Source organism: Halichoerus grypus, chromosome 1, assembly GCF_964656455.1.
Source record: "Halichoerus grypus chromosome 1, mHalGry1.hap1.1, whole genome shotgun sequence".
NCBI classification, from domain to species: Eukaryota; Metazoa; Chordata; class Mammalia; order Carnivora; family Phocidae; genus Halichoerus; species Halichoerus grypus.
The window spans coordinates 175293261-175318267 of NC_135712.1; the positions used below are offsets into that span (position 1 = coordinate 175293261).

At 36.6% G+C, this 25007-nt stretch overlaps 1 protein-coding gene and 1 non-coding gene across 11 annotated transcripts in view; one reads left to right on the forward strand and one right to left on the reverse strand.

Moving 5' to 3' along the window:
• Positions 1-25007, reverse strand: part of CHL1 (cell adhesion molecule L1 like) — a 207272-nt gene that overhangs the window by 113696 nt on the left and 68569 nt on the right. The window contains exon 1 of one of the 10 annotated variants that reach the window (XM_078075946.1): positions 12189-12403. The exons of the other annotated variants lie outside the window; for them this stretch is intronic. The gene's annotated coding sequence lies outside the window, so the exon portion shown is untranslated. Of the gene's footprint in view, positions 1-12188; positions 12404-25007 lie in introns of those variants that run through there. 10 annotated transcript variants of the gene reach the window in all.
• LOC118522573 (U6 spliceosomal RNA) lies at positions 9309-9412 on the forward strand. The gene has a single exon (XR_004910690.1). It is a non-coding gene; the product is annotated as a U6 spliceosomal RNA (small nuclear RNA).

Here is a 25007-nt window from a genome sequence, read left to right on the forward strand (position 1 = left end):
GATATCTTAGAATGGCATGACAGTGTCTGGCACACGGCAAGCATTCCATAAATGTTTATTAAATCAATAAAAAGGAATAAATTAATGACCTGTAATTTTATGCCAATTAGGCATATATTATCCTGCATTTTCACAGTGAGTAGTCTGAAAGCTGAATTCTGGTTAACTTCACTTTGAAGGTAAAAATACATTCCATCCTGGGATGTGGGGAATCCAACTTATTAATTATGTTAACTATATTAGTTTTCACTGTGGTCTACTTTTGCTAATATAATAATTTCATTTTCAGAAAAAGAAGAATATATGTACCCCCATGTTCACTGCAGTAATATTTACAATAGCCAAGACACAGAAACAACCCAAGTATGTATCAATGAACAAATGGATAAAGAAATTGTGATACACACACACATACACACACACACACACATGTGCACACATGCTGGAATATTATCCAGCTATAAAAAAGAATGAAAATGTGCCATTTTCAATAACAAATTGTCTTTTGTATGTGGTCACTGTTTTTCAAATACCACTCAAAATGTAACCCTAGTTTTTCTAAGCACATGCAATTAAATATTACATGAATAATATGAGTTCTGATTAATTTAATTTTCTAGTTAAGATTTAAAAATAGGGGCACCTGGGTGGCTCAGTCATTAAGCATCTGCCTTCGGCTCAGGTCATGACCCCAGGGTCCTGGGATCGAGCCCCGCATCAGGCTTCCTGCTGCACGGGAATCCTACTTCTCCCTCTCCCACTCCCCCTGATTGTGTTCCCTCTCTTGCTGTGTCTCTCTCTGTCAAATAAATAAATAAAATCTTAAAAAAAAAAAAAAGACTCAAAAATAACCTGCTTGATTCTAACCTTTATTGTTAAAAATCTTTCATAGCCTTTCCACATAATAGCATGACGAAGCACAATATAACACACACAAATGTATTCAATGACATCTTCAAGTCAGTGTCCCAGAATCATCATTTGGAATCTTTACAGGAGCACAGGGATGAAAGATGCGGGACATTCACCAGCATCTCAACAAACATTAGAACATATTCTGCTTGACCTTTGATTTCTGAACAAATATTCCATATTTATTGGTTGGTGCTTTTTTTTTGGTTTTGTTTTTTGGTTTTTGGTTTTGGTTTTACATTTGCTTATTTTTTCAGAAAAAAACAGGGAAGTATCCAGCTGGTTGAGAATCTAATCTATTTCTTTCCCAGCTAAGCAAGTTTTCTTTTATAGTTTTTACCTCAGCATTTCTAAACCTTAATAACTGCATAATAGTTCATTACTTAAAGTAAATACAATATTTATTTTCTAAACTAACCTAAAGCACTGTGCTGTATATATATCCAAACTCAATCAATAAACATTTGGTCTTACCATAAGCCCATAAATCAGGTTGATAATAATCATTAAAAAGCATTGGTACTTCATTTAGGTAAGAACATCAATTTTTCCCCCTAACAAGATTTACCTCTTGGGGCTTGGGGAATCAAACTTACTAATTACTAGTGGAAAACTAATTTCCACTGTGGTGCTGTAGACAGTGTTTCTAATATAATACTTTTATATTTAGAAAATAATTATTTTAAAAGGATATACTAAATGCCTATACAAACTGACTCTTGATTTCCATAAGTAAAATAGCAAATTAAATAAGTCTATGGTAGAGGCAAGCAAAACTTTGTGATTAAATACGTGCACTTACCATAGATAGCCCCCTCAGTGCCTAAAAGATTAGACCCCCATTCAAGCAAGAGCGGCCCTGTTTGGGGTAACAACACAACCTTTATGGTCCTGACTTACAGCATTTTTAATGAAAATTGTATGTCTGCCACTTAGATATGTTTACAGTACTTAAAAGACAGAGTCAGCATTTCTGGAATGTGAATTTGTAAGGAACACCATCATTTCCAGAGCTTATACAAAGTAGTAAATGCAACAGAGAATGAGATACTGATAACAGATAGTTTTAACATAATGAAAGGTGCAATGTGAACCACTGTCAGGTCTTCTTTCTCCTGTTTAACACTGATATCAAAATAAGCACTTGGATTCGAGGCGTAAGTATAAATCCTGCCTCAGAAGGAGTATTTCCAAACATGCAAAGGTTATATTCATAAGCTGAGCTGCAAAAGACAATTTTCCTGCTGTGAGGCTCGACAGGACCAGCACAGTCAGCAGGATGTTAAAAATCCTTCTGCAGACATATGTTAGCAAAGCTCCCGGATGGATCCAAGGCTCATTATGCTTGCTGACAATCATTCTGAAAAAGCACAGACCAAACACTTCCAAGGCAGCCAGTGCAAATATGGATCAGTCAATATTTCAGAAAGAAGAAAAAAGTGTCCTTTAAAAAATCTCCTATTTGAAGAGTAATTATATATTAGTAATTGCATTTATCAATGTTCAGAATTTTTTTCTTACATGACTGCTTATATGAACCAAAATATTTATATTGTAAGTTTATACTGATGGGCCTAAAACCGCTATTACAAGAAAACCACGTGTATGGCCAGGGTAGTAGGGCTTCTTCCCACTGCTGGATGTTTAATTCCCTCTGAAGAACAAAGAATAAAAAAACAAAACCAAAATCAGCATGAGGAAAACTACAGTTTACTTCTTCAATTTCTTTTGCAACTGACCACAAAAATGAAAAGATGCAGCTAAATATATCTATAAAAATTAAGGAAACAGAATTAGGCTGATGTGTCTGATACTGTTAGAAGTTTACATTTTATATGTCCAGGGGATGAAAATATTTAAAAGTCATTCTTCTTTGTTAACTGCAAAATTAACTGTTTCATTTGTTAGCAAATCTTTTGTCCTGTTCATTATTATATTTCAAACATGTATTAAACAAGCAATCCCCCTTTTACAAAAGGTCCTGTATTAATGCATGAAACCATACAATATCATTTATAAATTAATACAAATGAGAATTACTGTGTTATCAAAAATAATTGCAACTATCATCATAGCTAACATTTTTGTGTGTGCTTACAGCCGTACTCATCTTAATGGCATTTGATGTTCACAATGATTCCGCAAAATTCCTCTTACAAATGAGGGAAGGGGTGCATACAATCCCTGAAAAGATTTAATTGAATGCCTACTATATTCCAGGTATAGGCCAGGGGTTGGAAGTAGAGAGTGAGGAAGACCTCTCTCCTTCCCAAATTGTATTAGTCAGGAATAACTAATTAGAATTTGACACTGAAATAAACCAGTAAGAAATCAAGAGAAGAAAGGATATACTAAACCAAGGTGTTTAATTGATTCATTAACTGACTAAGAGCAACTAGTCTTCTCTTTTCTAACCTAAAATGCTTATACAGATGGTCCTCATTATTTGCAGACGCCATATGTATAAATTTACCTAGCTGCTGAAGTTAACTTGTTCCCCTCCCCCCAAATCAGCACCCGGGGGCTGATTTGGTACTCAGAATGTAGAAAGCACGGGAAAATTTGAGTTGCCTAACACACCTGTTTCAGCTGATGTTAAACATGGCAATCGTCTACCTTCTTTGAATTCTCATACTGCATGTGAGTGTCCTTTCAGCAGTCTATTTCATTTTTCTCATTTTTATGCTTTTCATTGGTGATTTTGCTATTTAAAATAGCTTGCTGTTTAAAAGCGAATTGGTGAAACATTGCCTGGTATTCTTAAGTGCAAGAAGGCTCTGATATGTCTTGTGGGGAAAACAGTTGTAGTAAGTTTCATTCAGGAAGGAGTTAGAGTGCTGTTGGCCCTGAGTCCAATATTCATGAATAAAACAATATACATTAAATAAGGTGTCATTTAAACAAAAACATACTTAAAACAAGGTTATGGATTGATTAGTCGACTAAATGTTGAGACCGGAAGCTAACAGAAACCTAACCCTGTATTCCCCTAGGAGCCAAGGTTCAGCATTCACTTAGTATTTGTGACAACTTTATAGAATACAACTACCATGAATAATGAGAATCAGCTGTAAATGTTTTTGTTTTTAGTTAGATTTGATAACATCTCTCATATTTCTGAGTTTCAGAATAAAACCATTTATCTTAATCCATAAAAGATGATTAAGCAAAAAAATCCAAATATTAAATAACATTATTAATACATACATTTACAGAATTAAATAGGATACTGAGTTTTCACATCTTTAGGGAAAAAAAGAAATAAACTTTGCAGCAAGTGCATTTTTAATCCCCAAGGTATTATATATACATTTCTTCCACAACTCCCTTTTAAATGAAGAACAGTGTTTTCTTAAGGAAGACCAAGAAATTAAAGCAAAAATAAATGATGTCTGTCTGTTTATCTATGAATGATTTGTCTGTGTTTTTTGTTTGTTTGTTTGTTTTTTCTTGAATCCAAGGCTTCTAATTCACCATTTTCCCAAGATCACACTTCACTGTGTCATTTGATCTATTCTCTGATGGAAGAGATATTGATTCAAGGTTTTCAAAAGGATGGAATATAGGAAACATAATTATTAAATACTCCTCAGTTTCACAGTCAAGCTTGTCTCAAGCTATGTTGTTTTCTCTCTATAAGCTGTTTTCTCTCTATAAAGATGAGGTTCCTGGTCTTGTTGATTTAAAAACTTTTAATGTCCATCCCTGCGGACAAAGGCTGACATGAAGAGAACAGGAAGATAAAACACACCACACACATGCCCTTTGTCAGGAAAATGCTGAGAGCCTTGAGCAGTAGAGGTGCGGGGCTGGCAGGGAACCACTCCCATCCCTACATGGCCCCCTCCAGTGACAAACAGCATTTGTGAAACAGCAGCCCAGGGGTCAGGGTAAAATCTGTAGAAATGGAACTGGGCCAAAAAATAGACTTGAAGGAACAGTAAATCTGTACCCTTGACCTCATTAGCAGCAAACTGTAACCAATTGCTAATTACCTTATGGCTGTATTGTAAGCTGTATATGTGTGTACGTAAACTGGGTATGTGTGTATGTATATAAATTGTGTATGTAAATTCTACATGTCTACAAATTTCCAAGAATCTAACATGAAGATTGGACTCAGGGAAAGGAGACACTAGATAAACCATCACCCTCCAATGGAAAATGAAGTAGTAACCAACTTTCTGGTGGAAAATACGCTAAATTGTATTAAATGTATTGACTTGGGCACCTTAATTTAGTTAGTTTTGTTCTGTATACTGAGGAGGAAATAATTCAGTCAGAATCTAAGTTAAAAAAAAAAAGCTAGCTAAAGGATACCAATAAAGATTCTTATTAAATCCAGTTAGTTCCATGTGTTATAAACGTAATCTAAAGGGTTAATTATATCAAATAAAAGACTGGCACTTACAGTCTCTGTAGATGAAATTTTAGGATTGATTTTAAGATCACAAAGGATGGCTTTTTCATCTTTCCCGAAGAACATTCCCATTGCAACAAATTACTACCACAACATATGCCTTTAGTAGCTTGCACAAGTATATACAAGAGAACATGAGAAGACAATCCAAGACGTAAGTAAATCTGCCAGGGGAGAATTATGGTCTGAAGGGAAAGATCATCAACATCTACTATACACTGAGTGTCTATATGTGTCCAGAGCCAAAGTGATGAACAAGATAGACTCTGTCACTGACCTATTAAAATTTACACTTCAATGATGGGAAAAAGAAAAGACAAATTAAAAAAGATGGTTGTGGTAGGTGCGAAGCGGAAGACCAACTGGGTGCTACAATCCAACATCGGGCGTGTGTGACTATCTCAGAAAGGGGACTCAGGAAGGCCTTCCTTAGATGGAAATATCTAAGTTAGAACCAGAATTATGAAAAAGGGGGTGATGAACTCTATAAATTATCTTCACTATGAATGTTGTTGTTTATTCTAATTACGTTCAGTTATGAACGTGGGGGGAAAAACCTACCAGAGACAATCATACTGGGGAAAACTGAATGAAAGCATCACAAGACTGGAAACGGGGCTCCCCTCTCACTATAACTGTTTTCCTTTCCTACCTCAAACATCAATGCAGAGTCACAATTTGTTCATAATTAGCAGTGACCACAGAAGCAAGGGAAAATCCTGGGGTTTTTGTTGTTGTAATGGTTTTTAAGCTACTACTGGAGGAAATAAACATTGCTAAGAATAAAGCCGTTATTTATCAAGCAATGGCTCTGTTATATGTATGTTACATTTAATATTGCATTTAATCCTCAAAACAACCATAGAAGACAAGGGTTATTATCCACATTTTACAGCTGAGGTAAACTGAGGTAGAGTGTAAATAACCTGTCCAAGATTACATAGCTGTGGAGGAGTCAGGCTTGCACCCCAGAGTACAGTTGGACCTTTGAGATTTTCAGCTATGTTAGAAAGGAATATTAAAGAGATAATTGAAATCATTACGTTCTCTGGCTCCCGGTAGTCATCTCACTGTACTGAATTTTGTACTCAGTTAATTAATAGCAGTATAAAAATCTACTTTGGCTTCTCTGGTGACACTACTTTTTAAAGGCCAATGATATTTGTAGAGAAAATGGTGGGACTTCTTCAAAGTTCACTGAAATGCCCAAGTCATGCAGCTGTAATGATGTCTTCATCCAATGAGAACTACCTTATTTTGCAATTCATCTTTCCTTTTATAGAACTCTTTCATCAAGATGTGTGACTTGCAGCTGCAGTTTTGACTTGATCCAGAATCTAGCATAAAAAGTGAAGACCTGATAATGAAACCCTTGTTCTAATTAATATTTCAATCATGCTTGTAAATAGCCTGTTACTTCCAGTAGGTAAATTTGCTTTTAAAATGCAAGTATAGTTCTAGAGGGGAGGAGGGTGGGGGGATGGGTTAGCCTGGTGATGGGTATTAAAGAGGGCACGTACTGAATGGAGCACTGGGTGTTATATGCAAACAATGAATCATGGAACACTACATCAAAAACTAATGATGTAATGTATGGTGATTAACATAACATAATTAAAAAAAACATAAAAAAATAAAATAAAATAAAATGCAATTATATGCCAAATGGTTTACTCAGGATTTCTGTTTATACAGAAAACATTTGTGAGCATAAAAAGCAAACTATATTATTGTGATTGGTCAAAGAATGACAGCATAGGTCCTGCAATATTTTATATTTAATTTCATTATCTACTACCAATGAAATTATAAATGAATCTACATACTCAGAAGTTTATAGGGTTTTTCCCCCATTACCACAAATGCATATAATTATCCATATTACAAATCAGCTTATCCATTGTTATGCCCACCTTAAAATGGGTATCTCAATCCAATTCAAATTTATTGAAAAATTAGAAAGTTCTGAGTAATGTCTTTGAATCTACTGAAGTTAGAAGAGACATTCTTTTTTTTTTTTTTAAATTTATTTGAGAGAGAGTGAGAAAGTGTGTGCATGTGTGAGTGGGGGCAGGGGGAGGGACAGAGGGAGAGAATCTTAATCATACTCTGAGCTGAGCATGGAACCTGAAGTGGGGCTTGATCCCAAGACCTATGACATCATGATCTGAGCCAAACCAAGAGTCGGACACTTAACTGACTGAGCCACCCAGGTGCCCTGAGTGGAGCCATTCTTTAAGATAAACATCATTTCTCCTCTTTCTTTTAAATATATCAGGTTCAGGATTTTCCTTTGAGTAGCTTTCTCTGGTCATGCCCATCTCCTCAGTGATATGTTATGAAGGTAGAGATGATATTTGTTGTGTTCTCTTAATAACTCCTAGTTCTTGACACATGGGATATTTAAAGGCCTGCATATCTCACATTTGGTTTTTATGGTCCACTTTTCATGGTATCCTTAAAGCAGTGAACAGCATTATATTAGTAGGATTATATACTCTCGTTAAAAATTTGCCGGACTTCGCAATTAGTTTGGAACAATTCCTAACGATTTCCACACAAACACTTCAGTGCTGTTCACATACAGGTGGTAGATAAGTACATCAATATACCAGACAATGCTCATCTCTTTACACCCATGACAACATTTGTGTGCCGTAAAAAATAAGTCAACATGAATAAATAATTCATTCACTTCTTTGCTTTGATGTCCTCTTACTACTCAGTGCTCACATGAAATGCCACCTCAGAGTCCTTGCCAGTCCACTAATCCAGTGTAACCCATCATTCCCTTACAACTTCGTGCGTGATTATCAACAAAACACTTGTCAGTGATATCTTTTGTTTAGTTATTTGTTCTTCCCCCACCCCCTCTGGTTATTTCCAAAGTTGGTAAGCCCCATAAGGACAGGGACTTATATTTCCCTAATGTATCCCCATTCCTAGTACAGTATCTGGCACATAATAGGTATACAATAAATGCTAACTGAATGATATGAGTAGATGAATCAATGAGTGAGAGAGTGCTGGAAAACAGAGATGTAAATACATTAATTCATCAAATAATTAGCCCTATCATTAGTCATGGTTAAACAGTGATTTTCATGAATATGCATATTATGATAAAAGAAGGGGAAAAAATGCTTTCTACCAGTAATTCTCATCTGGATGAGGAAGGGAGGGATTTTCCCTCCACAGGGCATTTCACAATGTCTGGATAGGTTTTGTGGTTGTCACAGCTGAGAAGGTAATACAGGCATCCACTGGGAGGTCAGGGATGCTGCTGCTAAGGATCCAACATTGCACAGGATAGACTCCTAAAGAAAAGGAATTATCCAGGCCAACATTTTATAATGACAATGCTTTCTACTATTTTTTACTCCTCATACATATTTAATTTAACACATATTTATTACACAACTACCACATGCTAATACTGAATTTCTGTGAGGAAAAAGACATGTTATAAATGTATTACAAACAGACTGACTAATAGATGGTTGGCTAGCTAGACTGAAAGATGGAAGGATAGATGAATGGATACTTCATAGATGGGTATATGCATACATATATAAGTGTGCTATGAAATAAATATAATAATGCCTTCCTTCAAATGAAAGGCATATGTCTCCTTCCCATAAATGAAAATCATTGTGTCAAGTGAGATCTGTATTAACTATGTGGAAGGAATGGTTCTGTAGTACGTGAGGAAAAAGAAAACTGAAATCCAAAGAAAGACTTCGAGCAGAGGCAGTTAGAAAACAATCAGAGGTCCAAATAGTGGGCCTTATACTTAGATTACTGGATGGAAAATAGAAATTTTTTTGTTTCCTAGAAGAGGTGCTGCATTCTATGGATGTAGCATGTTCCATGAAATAGGTGAGAAGTAGCAAAGGCAAGATTTATATTAAGAGAAGGACAGAGGTTGCTTCCTCCAAGTCTTCCTCATTTCTATTGTAGTAGGGAGGGATCCAAAGTGCTTGCTTTACTAGCACATATACTAAAATTGGAATGATGTAGAGAATACCATGGCCCCTATATAAGGATGACATGCAAATCCATAAAGTCTTCTATATTTTTCAGTGGGATAACATACTCAAAGTGCTAACGGTCAACAGAGAATTCTATGTCTAGCAAAACTATCCTTTAAAATTAAGGAGAAATTCATACATTCCCAGATAAGCAAAAACCGAGGGAATTTGTTGCTAGCATATCTGCCCTACAAAAAACATTAAAGTAAATCCTTCAACCTGAAATGAGAGGAAACTAGACATTCACCTGAAATCTACAAACACAAAAAATAAAGAACACTAGTAAACAAAAGTATAAAAGACATTATTTGTATTTCCTGTAACTGTCTTCTTCTCCTACATGATTAAAAAACAATGGCATAAAGACGAAATTTGTATGACAATAACAGCCAAAGGACAGAGGAGGTAAAGGATATACTGGAACAAAGTTTCTATATACTATTCAATTAAGTTAGTATTTATATGAACTAGATTGTTTTAGGTAAGATGCCAATTGTAATCCTCAGGGTAACCACTAAGAAAAAAAAAATTAAATACAGAAAAAGAAACAAGGGATATAAAATATACACTAGAAAAATATTTAAAATGAAAGAAGACAGGAACAGAAAAACAAAAATGTAAACATATAGGGAAAAAAGCAAAATAAAAGATGTCAATTCCATCATATCAATAATTTCATTAAATGTAAATGGATTTAATACTCTAATAAAAAGAGAGATTGCCAGAGTAGTTTAAATAAAATGATCCAACTAGATGTTGCCTAGAAGTGAAAAACTTATGGTTAAAAGTTGTTTACAGGATGAATGTAAAAAGATGGAAAAAATATGTACACCTTGGAAAAAGTAACCAAAACAGATCTTGGGTGGCTATACTACCTTTAGACAAAATAGACTTTAAGAAAAAAAAATGTTATTAGAGACAACAGGGGACATTTTATAATGATAAAAAGTCAGTCGGGAAGATACAACGATTACAAACATAAATTTACCTAAAAACATAGCCCCCAAATATACAAGATAAAAACTGACAAAATTGAAGGGAGAGGTAGACAATTCAACAATAATAGTTGAAGACCAATACCTCATTTTCAATAATAGATAGAACAACTATGCAGAAGATCAAGAAGGAAATGGAAGGCCTGGAAAGGTCCAGAAGTTTCCATGGACTTCTGTGGGAGAGCACAGGAATTGCTGAAGATAAAAGCCACAGGGCCACTGCACCAAGATGAAACAGAACTTTAGTAGTAAGAATTCTCCACAGAAACAACAGGGTGTGTGTGTGTGTGTGTGTGTGTATCTATATCTATCTGTATATAAACACACACACACACACACACACACTCAGAGAGAATGAGAGAAAGAAAGAGAGAGAAAGTGGTTTCTTGTTTCTTTTAAGGGATCATCCCACACAATTGTGGAGACTTGTTAAATCCAAAATCTGCAGGGTAGACTAGCAGCCTGGAGAATCAGTGAAGAATGACAATTTGATTCCAAAGGCCGTCTGCTTGGAATATTTCTTCTTCTTCTGGGAAGGTTAGACTATTCTCTTAGGGCCTCAACTGATTGGATGGGACCCACCCATATCATGGAAGGAGATCTGCTTTACTCAAAGTCCAGTAATCTAAAAGTTAATCTCATCCAAAAAATACCTTCACAGAAACACATAGAATAATGCTTGACAAAATATCTGGACACCGTGGCCCACACCAGTTGACACATAAAATTAACCATCACAGGACTCCAGTGATGAGTTGAATAGATGATGTTGCCAAGACTCAGAGACACCTAACAGCATGAGCAAGACTTGAGGTGGACAATAAAAAAGGGAGGGTTTTCGGACCATGGTAGTCCAGGAGAACCAGCCTGATCACAACTGTACCAGTCTCATAATTTACAAGAGGTGGTGGTCATAAGTGGGCGACTGACATTAAATGCTAATGGCAAAGCATTGTCCTGAAGGAAAGCAAGGAACTACAAGCTAGCATAAGACTGAATACTTATATAGGAGTCCCTTTGTACTGCACTCTTGATTCATGTACCTTCCCAAGTTCCTAGGCAATTTCTTGGGGTATATAAGTGAAAAAAGGAATAATTCTGAAACACTGAGAAACTAGGGAGATTAAGTTAGTTAAAAGGGTTGCAGAGTTTCTCGCCATGAACATTATTCAAATTTTAGACTGAATAAATTTTTGTTGTGAGAGGATCTCCTGTGCCTTGTAGGATTTTTGTGGGGAGCACTGACCTCTATCCAGGAAAGGCCAGTGGTACCCCATCTCCCAAGTCATGACAATCAAAAATATCTCTATACATTGTCAGGTGTTCAGGGGGGCAGGGCACAAAAGCAACCCAGCTGAGAACAACTGGGTTAGAGATTGTGATATTGTTAATTGGCAAGTTATCTAGCCAATTATATTTGTGTGTGTGTGTGTGTGTGTGTGTGTGTGTGTTGACAAGGGCACTTGCTAACAGCTAACTCTTAAAACCTGGGAGGAAAGGTTTCCATTCTAGTACTCATAAGTACAAGAGTATTCATTAAACTTATTTATTGAACTAAACATCCAACCAACAAACAGAAGTTCTAGTTCATCTCTTTACCCTTCACTCTCTCCTCATATAAAAAAAGTGATTTACTTGATTGTAGTCAAGGTGATGGTTTATAGTAGTGGAAACTCCTGAGTCTTTACCCTAGTGCTCATTCTTAAATGCTTGCCTTTAAACGGATTCAGGTGTCTTTGTCAGAATCTGCTCACATGTAGTCAAAATACCAGAAGCAGTTATGAATCAGCTTTAACAGTAATAAAAATGTTTCAACATTTTAATGCTTACCTAAAATTAATTTCGCAGGTCCTCAGTTTGCTCTTAATAATAAGATGATTTGCCACAAATTGTTTTCTTTTTTTAAGAAGAATGCTTTTCAATTTTCTTGACGTATTTTGTTGGAAAATGGTTTAGATACAAGCCATGCCAACACCGCAGTCTCTTGAACATCCCCTGCAAAATCTCCCACTCTTTTAGGTACAAACTGCCATCGCTGTTTCTGGCTTTAAAATAAATACCTTTAGTTTACCAATAACATTTTTAAACATGTGTTTTATTTTTACATTTTATCTTGATCCTGACTTAGCAAAGATAGGCCTTAAGACCAATACGGTATCAGTATGTATTTTTTTCTTTTTTGTTTTCTTTTTCTCTAGTAGAAACCTGATTTTATCCCAACATAACCATAATCAGCACTTAACAACAACAACAACAAAAAAAAACCACTGGACAATGTGGGGAAAAAATCTATATTTTCATGCAATGGTTTTGCACTCAGTATGAAAAAAAATGCTTGCCAAGTAAAGGCATTAACACATTTTCAAGGGACTTTTCAAATGCATTTTTTCCCCTTGGCTCAGCATTTCATTTTTACAGCATCTATTAATCAAGTCTAAGCAGGCTTTAAATCCCCAATCCCTGCTTCAGATTATTTCACAATTGCTGTCCTCTTCTGTTTTTGTCTCTGGTACCATCTTCCCCTGATTCCATTGTTTTAGTTGAGCTCTTTGCTCTGCACTTTCAATCATCCCAAGTCTACCATCCTTTGAGAAGAGCAGCCATTAATGTCTAAGGCCATAAAACGAGGACTAATATTTATACTTTCAAAGGGAATTCACTGAATAATAAAGACCATTTAAGAAATGCCAGGAAAAATGGATTACTCCAGAATACAGAGCAACCAGTCCAGATTGGAGAACAATGCCATTTAGTCCTGAGAATTGGTAGAGAGAAACAAAGGAAAAAAAGAAAATGACTACAATCCATCGTTGTTCTTTATTGTATTTGGATATTAAAACTCCCAGAATCTAAGAAACACTTAACTTAAGAAGAGGGAAAGACAACAGCTATACATTTTAAGAAGTTAAAGATGTATAAGATCAAAAAATACGGTAATGCACAGAACCAGATACTTTCTCCATAGAAAAATAATTTGACCAAAAGGGTTTTACTGTTTCATTGAGGTGGAAAGGCACAGATAAGTGGTTGCCTATTTTCTTCTGTCTTATTCTTAAAAGTAACTGACAAATTGTTAAGAATCTAAAGGCTAAACACCATTAAACTATTTTTTCGGGTATCTGTCATAATTCTAAATATTGTTATTCTATAGGTCCATTTTTATGCATGCCTCCATAATAATAGTAATATCTGGGCATGAGACATATAGAGAGAAATCAGAGGAATCTCAAGTTGCTTGAAACCTTTGAAAACCAAGGGCAAGCCCATATCTGAAACCCAAGCTTCCTGGATTTTTCTTCCACAACAAGATTCAAAATAACATCATTTCTTGCTTTGTTCCAATCCTTGATGAAGTTCAAATACTGAAACAGTTTCCTGTCTGAAATTTGCAGACTGCCATTTAGAACTTCATAGAATATTACCTTGATTGAATAACTGTGTGTGTACCTCTGCAAGGAAATGGTGTGTCTATTCATTAACTCCGGTACCCCAAATCTACCATTATGCTTCTTGAAAGTGACAATAAATTGCTTCCAAATACAATTTCTTCTCATCCTTTTTATGGATATTATAAAAAAGCAGCAAATCAAAGAGGAAAACAGGTTAATTTTATGCCAATCACAAAACCTGGTGACAGGTGTCGCCATGTGTTGCGACAAGATCTCTTGGCCATGGGTCATTGCTTTGAAAGGAACTAACGAATGGCTTGCAGTACTGTGACACACTGAAAGGCCCCCTGGGATCTCATGCAAAGATCTCATGACAGGTATGAAATTAACTCGTGGTATCATGGTATTTTCCAAACATGACAGCTTCCAGAGTAGTTGCCACTTAGCACAGTGGGGATTGTGGGAGGAACTGAGACATCTCGTAAGTGATTTCAGTGGGATCTCTTAAGGGCCATAAGAAAAACCATCCCCCGAGAAAATGTGGAGAAAGTTAAAATTACAGAAGGTGGGGCTCAAATACGTAGCAGTTAAGCAAAAATAATTCTGTTTTGGATACTCTTGTCACTTTAATTTGCTTCCTGGACTAATTTCCACAGAGAAGATGAATAAAGTATCCATTATTATAATTTTGAAGAGCTCTTTATTTCTTCCCTGAATTAGAACAAGGGTTTCAGTCATGAGCTGAGGAAGTACTGGAGCAACCATGCTTTTTTGCAGCACACGTGTGCACACGCGCACACACACACACACACACACACACACAAAGTGGCTGTACCATGCAAAATAAAACACTAATGCCCACACTGTAACCAAATCTTATAATTATGTTACATGCAAAAATGTAAAATCTGGAAACAGTAACTGTAAAACCCTTTGTTATAGAAAAGATAGATGTTAAAAGAGCAAAGCAAAACATTTGCATCATGTAATAAATAAATGTGTCACAGGCTTACTTTACCGACTTCTGAGTTAATTGCCTTTTCTATATCAATTCCAAATGTCACGTCAAAGATAATATAAGGAAATGAGTAAATAGGGAAAAAGGAAGAATAGGCAAATTTAGCATTTAGAAATAAAATCACATAAACAAGGTATTTATTTTCTTTGAATTCCTAATATAAAAACAACATGCAAGTTATGAATGCCACTTTTTTGCATAATTTTCATGGTATAAGGTAAGAGAAATCACAAGTACAGTGATTACAGCTTGAAATGCAAGCAATTGTTAGTCCTGAAAAGGATAAAAGGAACATGTGACTATACATGTGGTAGGGAACCAGAAACTACATGGGATTCAAAGCTATGTTCTTCTGCCAACAGACAAATTAAGTGTATTAATGTTATGTGTGTATACAAATACAGACCATTAACTCTGGTTTCACAATCTGGGCACTAGAGGCTAACTCCTGGTTCTTTATTTTGCTTTTTTTCAATATAAATTTTCTCGAGAATTCCTTTATGACCCCAGCATGTGGACATTATCATTTAATTCTAGGGCTGTGAATACCTTAATCACCAAATAATACCCTTCAATTTCCAAGCAGATGTTCAATACATTCTTTAAGATTAGTAAGCAGTTAGCATATATAGTAAGTGATTTCCTAAAATGACTATATATGTAACAAACACTATATAACAAATACTATGTGCCAAGCACTGTTCTAGGAACTTTACAAGTAATTCATTTAATCTTAATAATAACAACCCCATAAGATACGTACTATTAATAAATCTCCAACTTTCAGATGAGATAATGCCAGTACAGAGAAGATAAAGTTAACAAGTTTATAGCTGATAAGTGGGATACTCTGGAATTGGACCAGAGTCCATCATCTTTAACCTCCATGATGCTGTGGAAGTCCTTTCCAGATCATTGTACAACAACCCTTCCAGGCATGAGGTTTCCCTTGGGATCCCATTCTTCTTGCTATCACCTCTTATTTAAAACTTATGGTCAAAGAAAATGGAGTCACTGGATTCCATTAGTTTTAACTACACTGCCAACTGTATAAAACCCAACTGTCTTCTAAGCAAGCTAAACTCCACCCTTCCCCAACCCCAACCTCCCAGAAAGTCTCTGAAGAAAGGCTGTAACAATGTTAATATTTTGATGACGTCAGCCTTCAGAACTCAAGATGTTTCATTCAACATATTTTCTTGAGCATCTATGAAGTATACACATCATTTATATTACATATGTTGAAAAGAGTAGTGAATTAAACATACATAATCTTTACTTTCACAACACTTTAGACTGGTGGGGAAAAGATATGATAAAAGTAATCATGTCAATGAATATGTGATTATTTTAAATAATTTTTAAAAGAATGGTATAAATCAGTGATTTAGACTTTGGAGTCCAGTAAGTCTTTAGCCCCAACTCTTCTGATTACTAGTTTTTAGAACATGAATGACTTTCTTAAACTTTTAAATTCTCATTAAAAAAAAAAAATCTACTAGAAAGGAATAACAGTGTTTTAAGGATTAAATGAGTTAACATATAAAATACTTAGAAAATTGCCTGGCATACAATATATACATTCAATTAATAGTATTTTTACAATTGCTCACAGTGTTTATATTTTATACACCCTTCCTTTTACATAAGTTTATCTTTACACTAGCGTTCTTTTCAGACTAAGAACTATGCTTTCGAATAATAGTAATGGCCTTTTTTTCAATTAAAACAAATAAAGGTTCTTCATTGCAGAACAATAGTAAGTTTATCAAATTTTCATTCAATATTTTTATGAATACATAAAAAAGTTAGACTACTGGAAAAAGGCAAACACCTGGTCCTTAAGTGTCCACTGTTCCCTGTCTGTGACATCATAGAAACCATCTGCTAACTCTCTCTGTAGTAAAGTACTAAATATTTCACTATGATGGGCAAAATTTTGTCATTCTGCATAGCGACTAAAACAATTTATAAAATACGTTTTTTTCACAGAGATAAGATTTTTTCATAAACCACTGCTGCCATCAATACACATCAATAGAAATAATATCGAAGTTAAAAGCATCTATATAATGTAACTGGAAAATAAATCGATTATTTGCTTCTGTCCTATAGATTACAGATTTATTTTTTCAACCTGACAATGGAAATCTGACCAATAAATAGAAAGTTTAAGTAACAAATCATTTTGATATAGAAAAATATATCCATAAGATGTTGGTATGAAACTAGATGATGAGTCACACAATGAGTAAGAGCTTGGCCCAGCCCTACCACTCAATGGCTATGTAGACTGGGGCAGTCATTGATTCCCACACTCTCCAATCTAAGGGGCAGTTTCATCATTAGTAAGTGGGTAGAATAATTCCAACCCACAGGTTGTTGTAAGAATTAAGCACCTATTATATGCCTAGTGGCACTAGGCCCTGAAGATACAGCGGTGAACAAAACTAGACTAGAGTCCATGCTAACAGAACTCACTGTCTACATTGCTTAATTAGAAAAGGAAGATATGACTTCTTATTTCATAAAAATGCTAAGGATAAACGAAATGGTCCACCAGAATGATAAATGAAGACACTGCAAAGATCACAGTGGTTCATATATGGAAAGCATAAGAATTCAATATAGCATTAATAATATTTCTTGCACATTATCAATTGGGTAAATCCTCATACAAATAAAAGAAACAAAGAAAAAATTGTGCATTGATTAAGGCAGAATATACCTTGTACTTCACAAACTGTGGGAAGCAATATTCCAATTGCAGATGTCTTAAATGTTCCTGAAAATGGTCAAAATTAGCCTATTAAAATTTTGAAAATCATGTTAGGAGAAACCAAACAATGTGCTGCTTACAATGAAAGGGAACTATTGGTAACATAAATGTCAACCCACCTCACACTAGAGTAAAAAATTATACCAAACAATATACCAGGAAATTCCAGGGCAGTATCTTGGGTTAGAAGACTGTAGGTAGATTAACTTGAAAGTCAAATCTTTTTTCATTTAAATTATCTGAATAGTGGGCATATTTATTCTGTTTAACTAAAGACAGCCTTAGTTGGCTTAATAGTTTTGAATGCTCTAATTTGAGGATGGTTTATCTTAGGCAAACATATTTATATTGAAATAGTAATATGTTTGAATATTAAATGTGTGTGTGTGTGTGTGTGAATGCACAATGTTTTACAGGGATTAGAAATTGCATGTGATATCATACTCTTTCTAGATTTGCCCTTTACGATATGGTAGCCTCTAGCCACATATAGTTATTTAAATTTAAATTAGTTAAAATGAAAGATAATTAAAAATTTATTTTCTCAGTCACACTAATCACATGGAAAGTACTCAATAGCCACATACGGCTAGAGATGCACATACTGGACAATGCAGATACAGGACATTTCCATCATTGAATAAAGTTTTGAGTAGATCTGGTGTGGACATTCATTTATACATTCATTTTTACTCACTTATTTTTGTTTCTTTTATTACTTTTATTAAGTACCTACCACGTGCCAAGCCCTGGGCTAAGCCATGGGACAAAATGATAACCAAATATAGATATTGTTCCACTTCCCATGAAACTTACATTCATATGGGATAAATAGACACTAACTAAATGTTCATGGAAATAAAGTTAAAACTGAAAATATTAACAATGCTAAGAAGCAGAGGCAAGGGGTGTAATTTTAGAGGGAGAAGACTGATCTACCTAGGAAAGATGACTCTAGTGAAGTTACCATTGACATGAAATAAAGAATGTGCAGGAGTTGGTTCAGCAAAGAGGGAAGAAAGTGTAGTGAACAGATAGATGATCACGTGCAAAGGCTCTGTGGTAAGGAGGGCCTGGAGAATGTGAGGGAAAAAAGGTCAGTGTATGGGAACTGGTTAAAGAGAGGGGAAAATTAGTCAAAGTTGAGCCTGGTCCATATTATTGACACTTTGTAAACCATGTAAAGAGCTTGTCTTACCCAAAAAGAAAAGGAAAGTAATTTTAAGCAGAAAGGTGCTATGGTCAAATTTGTATTGCAAAAAGAATCTCTGGGTACAGTATGTAGAACTACCATATGGGCAAGAGTAGAAAAGAGTAGTTAGGAGACACATCCATGCATGTGACCATCTCTCCACCTGTCACCTCTAGTTTAAATAGAGGCAGGCAGATTATAATTTAACAAGAAAAATCATCCATATTAATATGGCTAAATTTTTAAAGGAATTATTACAAGAGAAAACAAACTTGACCTCAAACTTATGGATATGATAATTTCATAACATATGTGGTTTTTTTTTTTTTTTTCTTTTCTATCCACAGAAGCAATAGGAGAAGGAATAGACAGGGAAGAATGTGAATATGCTGAATTTAGCTCCAAGCCAATACTGATGAGACTTAATGGTAAAACAATAAAGGTCTAGAGAACCCAGCTCCTGAGTAACATTAAAGGAGATAACAGGGGCATCCGGGTGGCTCAGTCCATTAAGTGTCCAACTCTTGGTTTCGGGTCAGGTCATAACCTCAGGGTTGTGAGAAGGAGCTCTGCGGCTCCTCGCTCAGCACGGAATCTGCTTGGGATTCTTTCCCTCTTCCTCTCCCTCCCATCCCCTCTCAAATAAATAAATAAATAAAATATTTTTTTAAAAAGGAGATAACAGAGGCTAAGGGGGAAATAATTAAGTTTGGGAATGATAATTATCTCTAAGGAATTAAAGAGCTTAAATACCTATGTAAAAGACAGCTAAACTAAAACACATTGATTCAGGTTCCTAGACAAGAAACTCTCCATTGGTCAGGGTGGTGCAAAGTAACCACTTTCAGAGGGTACAGTAATATAGTAATATGGTCACAGGAGGGGCACAAAAATTTTTTTTTTTTTTTGTTTGGCCACGAAAAATCCACTGAGCAAATTCTAGCTATTTTATATCCAGTAAAAAAAACAAATACAAAAACTAACAGAAAACAAACTATGAACTCCTCACTGTCGCTAGAATATTTGCTAAGTTCCTGCTTTCCTGCAGTCTTTGCACCTGCTGCTGCCTTCACTTGAGTGGCTCCTTCCCAGATATTCACAGAGCTACCCTTCAGTCAAATCTCTGGTCCAATGTCACCACTTCAGTGAGGCTTTCCTTGGCTAGCCCGTCTAACAGTGGCCCCATGTCCTCACTTTTAATAGGAAGTATCATCACCTGACACTTTATCACCTCTTTATTCGCTTGGCTGTTTGTTACCTCCCAATATTAAGACTATAACTCCTCTAAAGACAGAACTTTGTCTTACTCATCTCTATATCCCCAGCATCCAACGCCTGGCAATTACTGGAGTTCAAAAAGTAATAGGTGCGAGAATGACTGAACAAATGATAGGACGGATCAAGTTGGGAGTAGGAGTCCAGCAGTCAGACATCTTTGGAACTTATGCCACAAAATGTGCTGATTGCTGCTTTGAACTATTTCACTATAAACTCTTACCTGATCTTGTAATTTGTTTCCACAATGTAAACAACTCCGTAGTCTTCTAGTTATGAGACCTAAAATTCTCTTTTGCTTAGGGCTACTTGACATTGAAAGTGTCATGGCTAATGTACTAACTTACTACATAAGCTACATGAGGGAAGAATCTATGTCCAATTCATCTTCCATATTTCCACAGAACCAAAAAAATAGTGCCTTGTAACAAAAGAAGCCTGTGCTCTTGAGATGTTTCTGAGAGGAAAGAGGAAAAGGATTATGAAAGAAGGCTTGAAATCTATGAATTAGAAATACACACATTACTAAACCTAAGACTTGGAAGATCATAGAAAGTCCATTCAGAAATGACAAAGAACAGTGTGTTGATAAGAATAAAAACAAACAAAATTATGAATTGGAAATATGTCTGTCAGTACCCCTAAGACTTGGAAGAGTACAAAAGAGTCTGTGCAAAGTCTGCAAAGAACAAGGTAATAAGAATTACAGCAACAACTATAACAGAAATGTAGACATACTCGTGAGACTTTCAAAAGGATAAGTAATTCCCCCAATATATTTGGCATTGCTTACATGTGCTTGTATATGTGAAACATGTTTTAAATAACAGTAGAAATATTATGATAAAGCATAAAAACAATGAAAATTTAAAAATAATTGATGGATATAAGAACTCCCTGTATTCGTATTGGTAAAATTATTTATACGCATGCTTTTAGGAGTATGAAAATTTCATTTACCCAATTCTGTTGAAATCCTGCTATATTGCAGAAAACGTCTACCATATGACTTCAGTCAGCACATATCAAAACAGTGTTTTATCACAATGTTATTTTTAATAGCTAGAGATATGATTACCAAATAGAAATGTCACAAAAACATGATCTCCACTTAACATGAAAGATGACTTTTCATAAGACGGCTTCAAACACAGCATGTGTATTAAAAGGAAGAACCAGGATGCATGCTCGACACACAATACTCCTCCCCACATTCATCAATGTTCACTTTGATTTCCCTTTCCTCTCTCCGCTGCTCCTCTGAATTTATTTGTCAGATAACCATATCGCACATTTCCTGATTTCCACAGCTTAGCATGAATATATCAGCTTTTGCAGCTCTGCATCCCCGGCTTCAGTTGATGCCAACGTCCATTCAAAATTTAAAATTTTTGACAGTTTTTCTCCACCCTCACAAATTCCCTTCATTTCATCTCATGAGAATTTCCCCGTGTGGTAAATGTATCAAGCAGGTTTCTGTAATGTCCCTGACAACCTCTCTGCCTAGGACTGGCTAGAAATAATCAGTGGGCACGAGGGTCGACGTTCAGGGAAAATAAAATAGGAGGCTTCACGGAGTTCTCCAATACAGCTGAAATTGGTTGATCAAGGATCCTCACCTCTGGTAGAGCATTAGCCTGAAATGATTCCACTTTTTTCCTCAAACGTGGCTTTCAACACTATTTTGCCAAATTTGCCTTTCCCATCACTCTATGATATCTTGTCATTCCATAACCCTCATGTCACTTCCTATCACTAAAGTTCAGGCTGATTCAAAATGCTCCTTCCTTCCTCATTTCTGGCCAGAACTAAGGCTGGATGGAATTTATTAAATGAGGAGAGGCATGCAGTCTCCTATTTTATTCTTCCTCTTTCTGTAGCATCTTGGAATTATAACTGTCACTTCTAGCCTGTCTGTTGGGTCAGCCCCTGCACCAGCCCCAGGCACTTACACCTCCACCCCCCACCCATCTCTACCCCTCACTCCCGATGCCAGAATGATCCCAGAGCGTCCCGCAGCTGGTGTCAAAGTCCTCTTAGCAACCCCCTTAGGTGAGGTACCCGCAAGACAGCTCACACCCAGCCACTTTCTACCGGCTCTATTTGATCTACAAGACATCCATGCACCCCTGCTGGACCCAAAGGTAAAAGTACGAGCTGCTCGACTGGCCCATCCTATGACCTCCCCCGAAGTGTCTCCTGCCCTGCCCACATCGGCCCAGGCACAGACCAGGAAGTCCACAGTGATTCAGGTAACCCAACAGGGGACACGTTGCCAGGTTCCCATCTCTCAGGCACATCAATCTGTTCAAAGGATTATATCAGACCCCTTCACGTGGCTTCGCATTAAGGAAGAGTGCTACAGAGGGAGGCCCTCTTAGCACAAACAATGCACGATTTGCACCAACAATTTCGGAGAGCCACTCTCGTCTTCCTGCCTCCAAATCTCTCCTTACACTAGTAGGGCAGCTGGTAATGTTGAGGAACTCCGGCTTCTTTCGGCTCTCAGGACGCCTCCGAGGAAGATTCTAGCCCTGAGATTTTATTGCTCTCTTTACTAAGATTTTAATTCTCTCTTACTAAAGATTAACTGGGCTAATCTGTGTTTTCAGCTGTGAACTCTAATTATCAATTTGGGATCCACAACAACAACAAAAATACGAAATCCCACTCAACATCCTTCTATCTTACTGATTGATTGGTTGGTTGTATTTATTTATTTGACAGAGAGAGAGAGAGAGCGCGCGCACACAAACAGGGGGAGTGGCAGGCAGAGGGAGAGAGAGAAGCAGGCTCCCCGCTGAGCAGGAAACCTGATGCGGGGCTCGATCCCAGGACCCCGGGATCATGACCTGAGCCGAAGGCAGACGCTTAACTAACTGAGCCACCCAGGTGCCCCAGTCATCATTTCTTAATATATTTTCCATGTCACCACTAGATCTTCTATAAAATCTTATACTTTATTATTCCGAATTATTTTCCTCACTGTTTGATATTAATATAATATAGAAGCTTGAGAAACCTACTGCCTTCTTCATGCAAAAGACTGTTTATCTACAGAACATATGTTGGGGCAAAACACATTCAAAGCAGGAGTAAACACACAATGTTATAAGACAACAAATATGAATTGAATAAGCTACCAGCTACCAGCTGTGATATAAAACTAAAGCAAGGTTTTTCATAGGAAAGACGTATCATTTCAGAATTGACCATCAACAGAAAAGATTTTACAGATCATGCTTTTAGTTTTAATTTTCTTCTTACAAAGTAATAACAAAAAAATTCTCATAATTTTCAGGTAACATGAGCCACTGGAAACATCTCAATACTAAAAAATTTCTTAAGAAGTGCAATGCAATATTAAGGAGAAATAAGTAGGAACTAAAATATGAACATAAAATAGAGGAAAATGAATAATCCCAACCCACCCTAAGGCCTAAATCACCTCCCAGTGATAATTCAGATCGTATGCAAAGGAAGTTGCTACCAGGGCAAGGAAACAAATTCTCATTATATTCGGTGCCCAGAGATCACCAGGGAAATAATAGCAAGATAGTCCTTCTCAGCATAATTTCAAAAAGAGATCTTGCTGCCAAGTAAAACTGCCTTAAAAAAATGGTATCACTTAGCTGTTCAGTTCGTCAATAGGCATTTCTTTGAATTATGCTGTATACAGCGAAGGAGCACAAAATAAATAGAGCACAGGGTCCTTACCACTGTGAAATATGAGATATATACTGGAAGTAACAGATGAATGAATGCAAGGACCCAGATGCGCCAATATGAAAAGGAATGAGGACAAAAATGCTATGAGGATGCTCTCACATGCTCTGTGATCAGCCAGCTCCCAGTAGACTCAGTTCCTACCATTTCAAGTAGGGGAAGGGTGAGATCCTCTCCTGCATGTCTTAGTCCGGAAGGCTGCTATACCAGAGAACCATAGAGTGGGTGGCTTATAAGCAACAGAAATTTACTTCTCACAGTTCTGGAGGCTGGGCAGCCCAAGATCAAGGCACAAGCAGATGAAGTGTCTGGCGAGAACTGGCTTCCTGGTTCACGGATAGGTGTCTTTTTGCTGGGGTCCTCCCATGGCCAAAGGGATGAGGGAGCTCTCTGATGTCTTTCTTGTAAAGACATTAATCTCATTCATAGGGGCTCCCCTCTTAGAACTTAATCACCTCCCAAAATCCCCACCTCCAAATACTATCACACTGGGGATAAACTTCAACATACGAATTTGGTGGGGGGGGGCCCACAAATATTCATTCTATACCACTGGATCCTAAGATAATCAGGGAACAACTCTGATTAATAACTACTGTTTTAATACCTATTGTTCTTATGATAGGAGTAAATAACTGTGTGTTAGCATGACCTAAATTAAAACTCTGGAGGTGTTGCCTTGCTGATTTAGAGCACCTCCACGCCCACCTCTGAAAGGTTAAAGAATCCACATCTGGCTCACACGTGTTTGAAGACGATCCCATTTGCTCTCACCTCGCCTGTTCTAAATGAAAATAAAACTGGATCCCATCCTAACCCTGATGCAGGAAAACCACACGGTCCCTACCAGACAGGCTGCCGCTGAGGGCATACCACCCCAAAACGTACCATGTCGGCATGCGGATTATTTTGAGCTAAACACCATGAATACCTAACAGCCTCAGGAAGAGTTTTTTGCTTCTCCCTTAACTGCCTAAAAGAATTTATTTATTTTTTTAATTTTATTTATTTATTTGAGTGAGTGAGAAAGAGCACAACTGGGGGGACGCGCAGAGGGAGAGGAGAAGCAGACTCTCAGCTGAGCAGGGAGCCCGATGCAGGGCTCGATCCCAGGACCCTGAGATCATAACCTGAGCCAAAGGCAGATGCTTAACCAACTGAGCCACCCAGGCTCCACATGCCTAAAAGAATTTAGATAGAGGGTCTCTACCGGGAAGAGAGAGCTATTATCAGAGAAACTCTTAATATCAGAAAGACTTACCTGCATGGC